Genomic DNA, 6,193 nt, shown 5'->3' on the forward strand with positions numbered 1-6,193 from the left:
GCCCCTCGTTTAAGCAGTGAACAGAATTGTTTCTTATAATACACTTTTTAAAATTAATTCTCTTAAAGGTTCAGTGTGTGATTCAGATATTCAGGTGGGGCAAAAACACCCTCATTCATAGAAAACAATACTTTGCACTTATGTATTGCCTTTCATCTAAAGATCTCAAAGTGCTTTACAAACATTCACTGATTGTCTCCCAACACCCTTGTGAGATATTACAGATGAGTATTACGTACATTGGAAAGGTGAGTGTAAAAAGAGGCACGCACAGATAGATTAAGTTTCTTGCCCAAGATGACACAATGAGCCAGTGGCAGAGTTAAACACATAACCTAGGAGTCCTCTGCTCTAATAGACCATACGAATCTCTAGAAGAATCCCAATGTTGGAGCTGAGAGTTTCCAAGAAAGGAATTTAAATTAAAGCCTTTCATAAAAGACATCTGGGTTTATTTTGTATAGTTCCTTTGAAATGAATGTGACTCTTCTTTGCATTAATGCTAAATCATCATGAAATTTGCTACTTTCCACAAAAGTTTTATATTGTTTTCTCAGTAAAGCCTGTCAAATATATTAATTTGTATTTCTCTAGAAACAATTAGGTAAATATATATATATTTTTCCCCTTCCTGTCTTATGCTTATTCCACATCTTGATGGTATAATATTAGTCACCATGAAAGCCTTTATTTTAATTCTCAACATAAGCAGAAAGCAGTTAAATATAGAAAAGAATAGGCGCATGCATTGCCTCAAAGTTTCTCAGTAGTGTCAGATCAATGATGTGGAGCTTTATTCTATGCTCATCAGCAGAATGAGAAAGATCTCTGCTGCTTAAATATTACTTTGGCTCACCTGAAAATTTGCCTTATTCTTTATTTAACAGGGTGGCATGACATATATGACTGTTGCTTATCCAAGCACAGCCAGCTGCAATTGAAAATGTAGCACAAATCTGGGTACAAGCCAGGGAATTCACATGATTTCTTTGTATTGCAAAGGGGGAAAAATCCATTTTAATTACCATACATTCAAAAATCTCTCCTGTTTATTAACCATTTTTCAGTTTGCTTTATGATCATGTTAATGTTTTTACAAGAACCTAAGTTGTCTCATTTGATACCAGCTCCCACCAAAATACTACATGTAAATGTTTATTATTTATTGCACACATTTATCTGACACCCACCAGTGAACTGGGCTTGCTCTATGTGGCTTAAATTAAAGCAAAAATATTTCCCATGTGTGCAGAATTAACACACCATAACCCTTTTTTAGCACCAGGAATTAAAAAACACAAACAGAACCAATGAGGGAAAATGAGCTGTTCATTATTAAGAAGCGTTGGCCATGCTTCCTAACTATAATGACCTGGCTCAGGATTAGGCAATTTCTATATATAGCAAATTCCAGATAGGAGAGTCTGCTCCCTGGCTCCTTTGAGCCTCATTTTTGAGACAGTGAATGTAAGTGTTCCAGTGATGAGTGCAAATTGTACCACAGGACATAGAAGGAGAGCCAATCCCGGGGATAGTTGGGCCTCAGGACATTTGGGACTCTATAGACTGTAACCAGCAGAGGTAAAGAATTACCTTAAATTTTACCTAAAATTTTGCTGGCAGCATCAGAGTTTTGTGTTTAGAATACATTCTGTAGTTCAGCGACACCCCCTAAGTCTGTCTCTCCATAGAGTTGTTGACATGTCATTACATAACCAACAAAAGCCAGGGCACCAGATATACAAAATAAGTGCATGATACGGCAAAAACCTAGAACCACATGCATATTTACTGTTATATGGGCTCCCTTTGACTCCATATAACAGTGGCACATTGTAACACTCCGGAGATTCATGTTGAATGAGAATACAGTATAGATGAGGCAGTGTAAGGCCTGGGTTATAGTAAATAGGGTTTTAGAGGTCTTTGCTAAAAGATATTGTTGTTTTTAAATAGGACATTTAAAATTATGACTGTTTATATTTTGTTTTATTTTGCTCAAGAAAATGGAAAAATGTCTAGTCCCTAGGGAGAAGGGTCACATTTTACACACCCATTCCATGAAATGTTAATGGGAATGATGTATCTATATAGAGAGGAAAATAGACCCTCAAGTCATTATGGGCCAGATGGATATGTGGGATGAGGCTCTACAGGTTGAGATATACTGACTTTGGCCTGTCATTAACAGCTTCACTGGTACCTTGCAAGATAGTTCTAGGAGCTGTTATCTTCCCAAGGCACCAACTGCAGTCTGATCCAGGAAGAATCATAGCCACCAGCCCTGGGGAAGATCATATGTCTTTTGTCCAGACTGGAGGAAAGGCATTGTGGAGGCAGAACTTATAATGTGGAGTTGAGAACTGGTCAATGACTGACTTTGTAACAGAGGATGGGTCATAGACAACGCAAGCTAGCTGAAGGCTAAGTTAATAAGAGAATCTGCACAAAGGGCCAGCTGTGTAAAGGTATTTAGGCACCTAAAGATGCAGATAGATGCCTAATGGGATTTTCAGAAGTGTCTAGGCATCTGATTCCCAGTGACTTCAATAGGAGTTAGGTGCCTAGGCACTCTCAAAAATCCCACTAAGCACATATTTGCATCTTTAAGTACCTAAGTACCTTTAAAAATCTGGCCTTAAAATACTTTAGTTACATTCTCAATTGATAAAGCTCCACTGAAGAAGCCAAGAGCTAAGCTGATTCCCACTGACTTAAATGGGAAGTGCCTAGATCCTTTTGCAAATCCCACTAGCAGGCCCAGTGCTACTGGGGTGAGGGGCAAAGGGGACATTTGCCCCCCCCCAGTGATCTTTAAGGGGCCCCAAATTATTGTCAAAAGACCAAAATATGTACAAAGTTATCAAATGTTAAGCAGTGCAACAGCAGCAGATTGTAGAGTCTTCATCCTTTCTATAAATTATAAATCACAGCAAAATACAGACAGAAGTCAAATTTTAGTCCTTTAAACTCTTATACTCCTGAAAAATCTTGGATTGTAACTAGCCCCTGGACTCCTGGAAGGTGTGGGCTTTTTGTCTTTTTTTTTTTTTTTTAAAATCGTGACATCCAGTAGCCCCCCAGTACCACTTGCCCCCTCGGAAATGGAGCCTTAGGACTAGCTCGGCCCCCTAGGTGCCTATCTGCATCTTTAGGCCCCTAAATACTTTTAGAAATCTGACCTCTGGTGCTTTGCCTCTTTGTTGGACAGTTACTTGAACTCGATGTATTTCAGACCAACTGGAAACTGTGGTTCTGAATAAATCAACTAATGAACCATGGTTGATACAGTGTATGCATCATATTTTAGTGACCTCTGCAGGTTCTTGCTTGAGGAAACTGTCTCAATCCATGGTCTATTAGTCAGGTTAACTTTTGTTTTTATTAAAAATGACCAGTTTTTGACTCCAGCATGATCTATTTCGTTCAGAGAAAGACCTTGCATCAAGGCTTCTAGAAGGTAACAAGTTAGAAATGCCAAATGAGGTCATTAGACGCTTGTGTTGTGCCTCTTTCAGCAAGGCATAATCTCTTCTGATTAGCAAATTTGCTTTTGTTCTTAGGAGTAACTTTAGGATGCTGGGTGATGGAGACTGACAGTGTGCACCAAGTATCTGATGCCCCCGGCTTGGCATACTGAGCATGACGAAGCGTACTCTTTTGGGGAAAAAGAGAAGTGAGTCTAGACCTCCTAGAGAAGCCACCCAGGATCAGCTGCTGAGAGAACCAGTGAAAATTGGTCCTCAATTCTAGAATGTACAGGAGCAGTCAGAAGTCAATCAGGGCCCAGAAGTGAAGGTAGAAGGAGCTGGCTCCTTCCTCCAGGGTGCAGTCCTGGGAGAAGCTGGAACATGGCAGAGGGGAGTGAGATTTCTCATCTTAACCCAAGAACCCCAGCCAGACCAGGGAGTTAACTCTGACTGCACCTTTTTGGTTAGACCAGTGAAAGACTGTTCCATTTGACACTTGGGAATGTAAAGCCCAGGTAGCCACCCTGAGTTGGCCACATCAATTTACTGCTGTCAAATTAAAGGAAGTTTGCTTCGTGAGATGCATCACTGGCAGGGCCGGCTCCAGGGTTTTGGCCGCCCCAAGCAGCCAAACAAAACAAACAAACAAACAAACAAAAAAGCCGCGATCGCGATCTGCGGCGGCAATTCGGCGGGAGGTCCTTCGCTCCGAGCAGGAGTGAGGGACCGTCCGCCGAATTGCCGCCGAACAGCTGGACATGCCGCCCCTCTCCGAAGTGGCCACCCCAAGCACCTGCTTGGTAAGCTGGTGCCTGGAGCCGGCCCTGATCACTGGTTCAAGTGAACATGTGATGGAGACCCAGCACAATAATCTCTGGGGAACATCAAAATTGCTTGGGGAGTGTCATTTGTAACTGCAAACTATTTCTTTAACAACTCTCAGTTATAAAATAAATCACATTTGTTTAAGGGCATCTATTGTGTGGAAGAAATATAGAATCTGACTTATCTCTAAAACGATCCCAGCTTCTGACTTTTCAGAATGAACATTCAGCCATAGTGATGATAATGGAAGAAAATATGTATGAGAATGAGTCACTGACGTTTTAGTTTGAGAGGCAAGACCCAGGTTCCCAAAGGATCTTTATTTATAGCCCAAACCAGTTCAGTTTAAAGCTTCAGAGGGACAAATTAAACAGCATGATAAATTAAAGACGTGCATAATGATAACTCAGATATTTTATTTCCACCACAATACATCACAGCACTGAGACTGCAAAGGATCTGTGACTGGTTTAGTGCAGCAGAACCCCGCAGGAGCTTTTTGGAAGACAGACTTGAGGAAAAGCTTATTAATCTCATTACTTGTTTCTCAATGTATCTGTTTACCTCTATATTTATATAGACATAGAGGGGTGTGTGTGTGTGTGTGTGTGAAATATATAAAATTGAAAGATACAGATACAAAGATGAGCTGCAAAGTAAAGGTACAGAGGTGTAGAGATACATCTATATCTGCACTCTGCATCTCATCTCTGTATCTATCTTTCTCCACTATCGCTTCCCAAATACATGTGTGAAATTTATCTTAAATCAATTGAAATATATTCAAAGGGAAAAAAGTATATAAAATTATGTTGATTAAATCAGACCATCCCAGTATAAAACTTCCTTCAGTTATGACTTAGTTCTGGGACTAAAACAATTGCAGGCATGAAATAGATTCTGCACTATTCCAAAACTGACCTCTGAGAGACATTTCATGCGTATTTAGTCCAGTGGAAACTCGTTGGGCAGTAGGATTTTACTAATTTGATGCAATTGAGTTACACAGGAACAGTTCCAAACTACTAAGGCATTAGAGTGAAAACTTTATTGTGTAAACATTACACAGCATCACTTCTCAGCCTTTTGGCTAAGATCAAACGTAGAAGCTGTTATCTGATCAATATCTAATACATCCCCCGTGTGGGGCCAGTATTTGAGGCAGTTTTGCCTAGTGGATAGAGCACTGTCTGGGACCCGGAGACCTGGTTTCTATTCCCAGCTTTGCCACTGGCCTGTTAGGTGACCTTGGGCAAGTCACATCTCTCTTTGCTCAGTTTCCCCAACTGTAAAAAGGGGATAGTGATGCTCACTATTTGTGCTTTGACATTCGCAGATAAAAAGTGCTATATAAGAGAGAGGCAATTTTGTTGTTGTCACAAGGGGAAAAGCAATGATTCTACAGGACTTATATATGTGCTCTAGTGCTGGTGTGGTGTTCTCCTTTATAATGTGTTCACAGATCATTGGTTCTATCGGTGTGAAGCTTTCAGTGGACACAGACACACACTCTCTGTGTAGCCTCTTACACATACTAAACAGGGGGAAATCCCTGTTGATGCTGTAGCCTACCATTCTTCTGTGGTGTTACTGAGAACATTGTAAAGAGAAATAATATTAGTGTTTCCTAAAGTTCTTGGGTACTTGTTTATTCCATGCAGCATTGCCTGTGAACTCCTTCAGGCTTGGAGAACTGTAGCTGTTTGAACGAGAATTTGGGCCTTTTCATTTGCTTTTAGTTGATTCATTGATCTGCTGCAGCATGTGCACTGTCTGTAACAAAAGTATTTTTGGAAGAGAAGAACTGGTGATTTTTCTTGGCTTTCCTTGCATGTCACTGTGATCTCCGGGGTGCTGGATATGTGATGTATCACAGGCTGCAAATCTCACTAACAGCA

At 40.5% G+C, this 6,193-nt stretch overlaps 1 non-coding gene across 1 annotated transcript; it reads left to right on the top strand.

The window, feature by feature from the left end:
• The first annotated feature begins 5,365 nt into the window (after positions 1 to 5,365).
• On the top strand, positions 5,366 to 5,556 carry LOC135883176 (U2 spliceosomal RNA). Its single transcript, XR_010561619.1, has one exon. It is a non-coding gene; the product is annotated as a U2 spliceosomal RNA (small nuclear RNA).
• Positions 5,557 to 6,193: the final 637 nt, after the last annotated feature.

The sequence above is a fragment of the Emys orbicularis genome, chromosome 8 (genome assembly GCF_028017835.1).
Source record: "Emys orbicularis isolate rEmyOrb1 chromosome 8, rEmyOrb1.hap1, whole genome shotgun sequence".
Taxonomy (NCBI): domain Eukaryota; kingdom Metazoa; phylum Chordata; order Testudines; family Emydidae; genus Emys; species Emys orbicularis.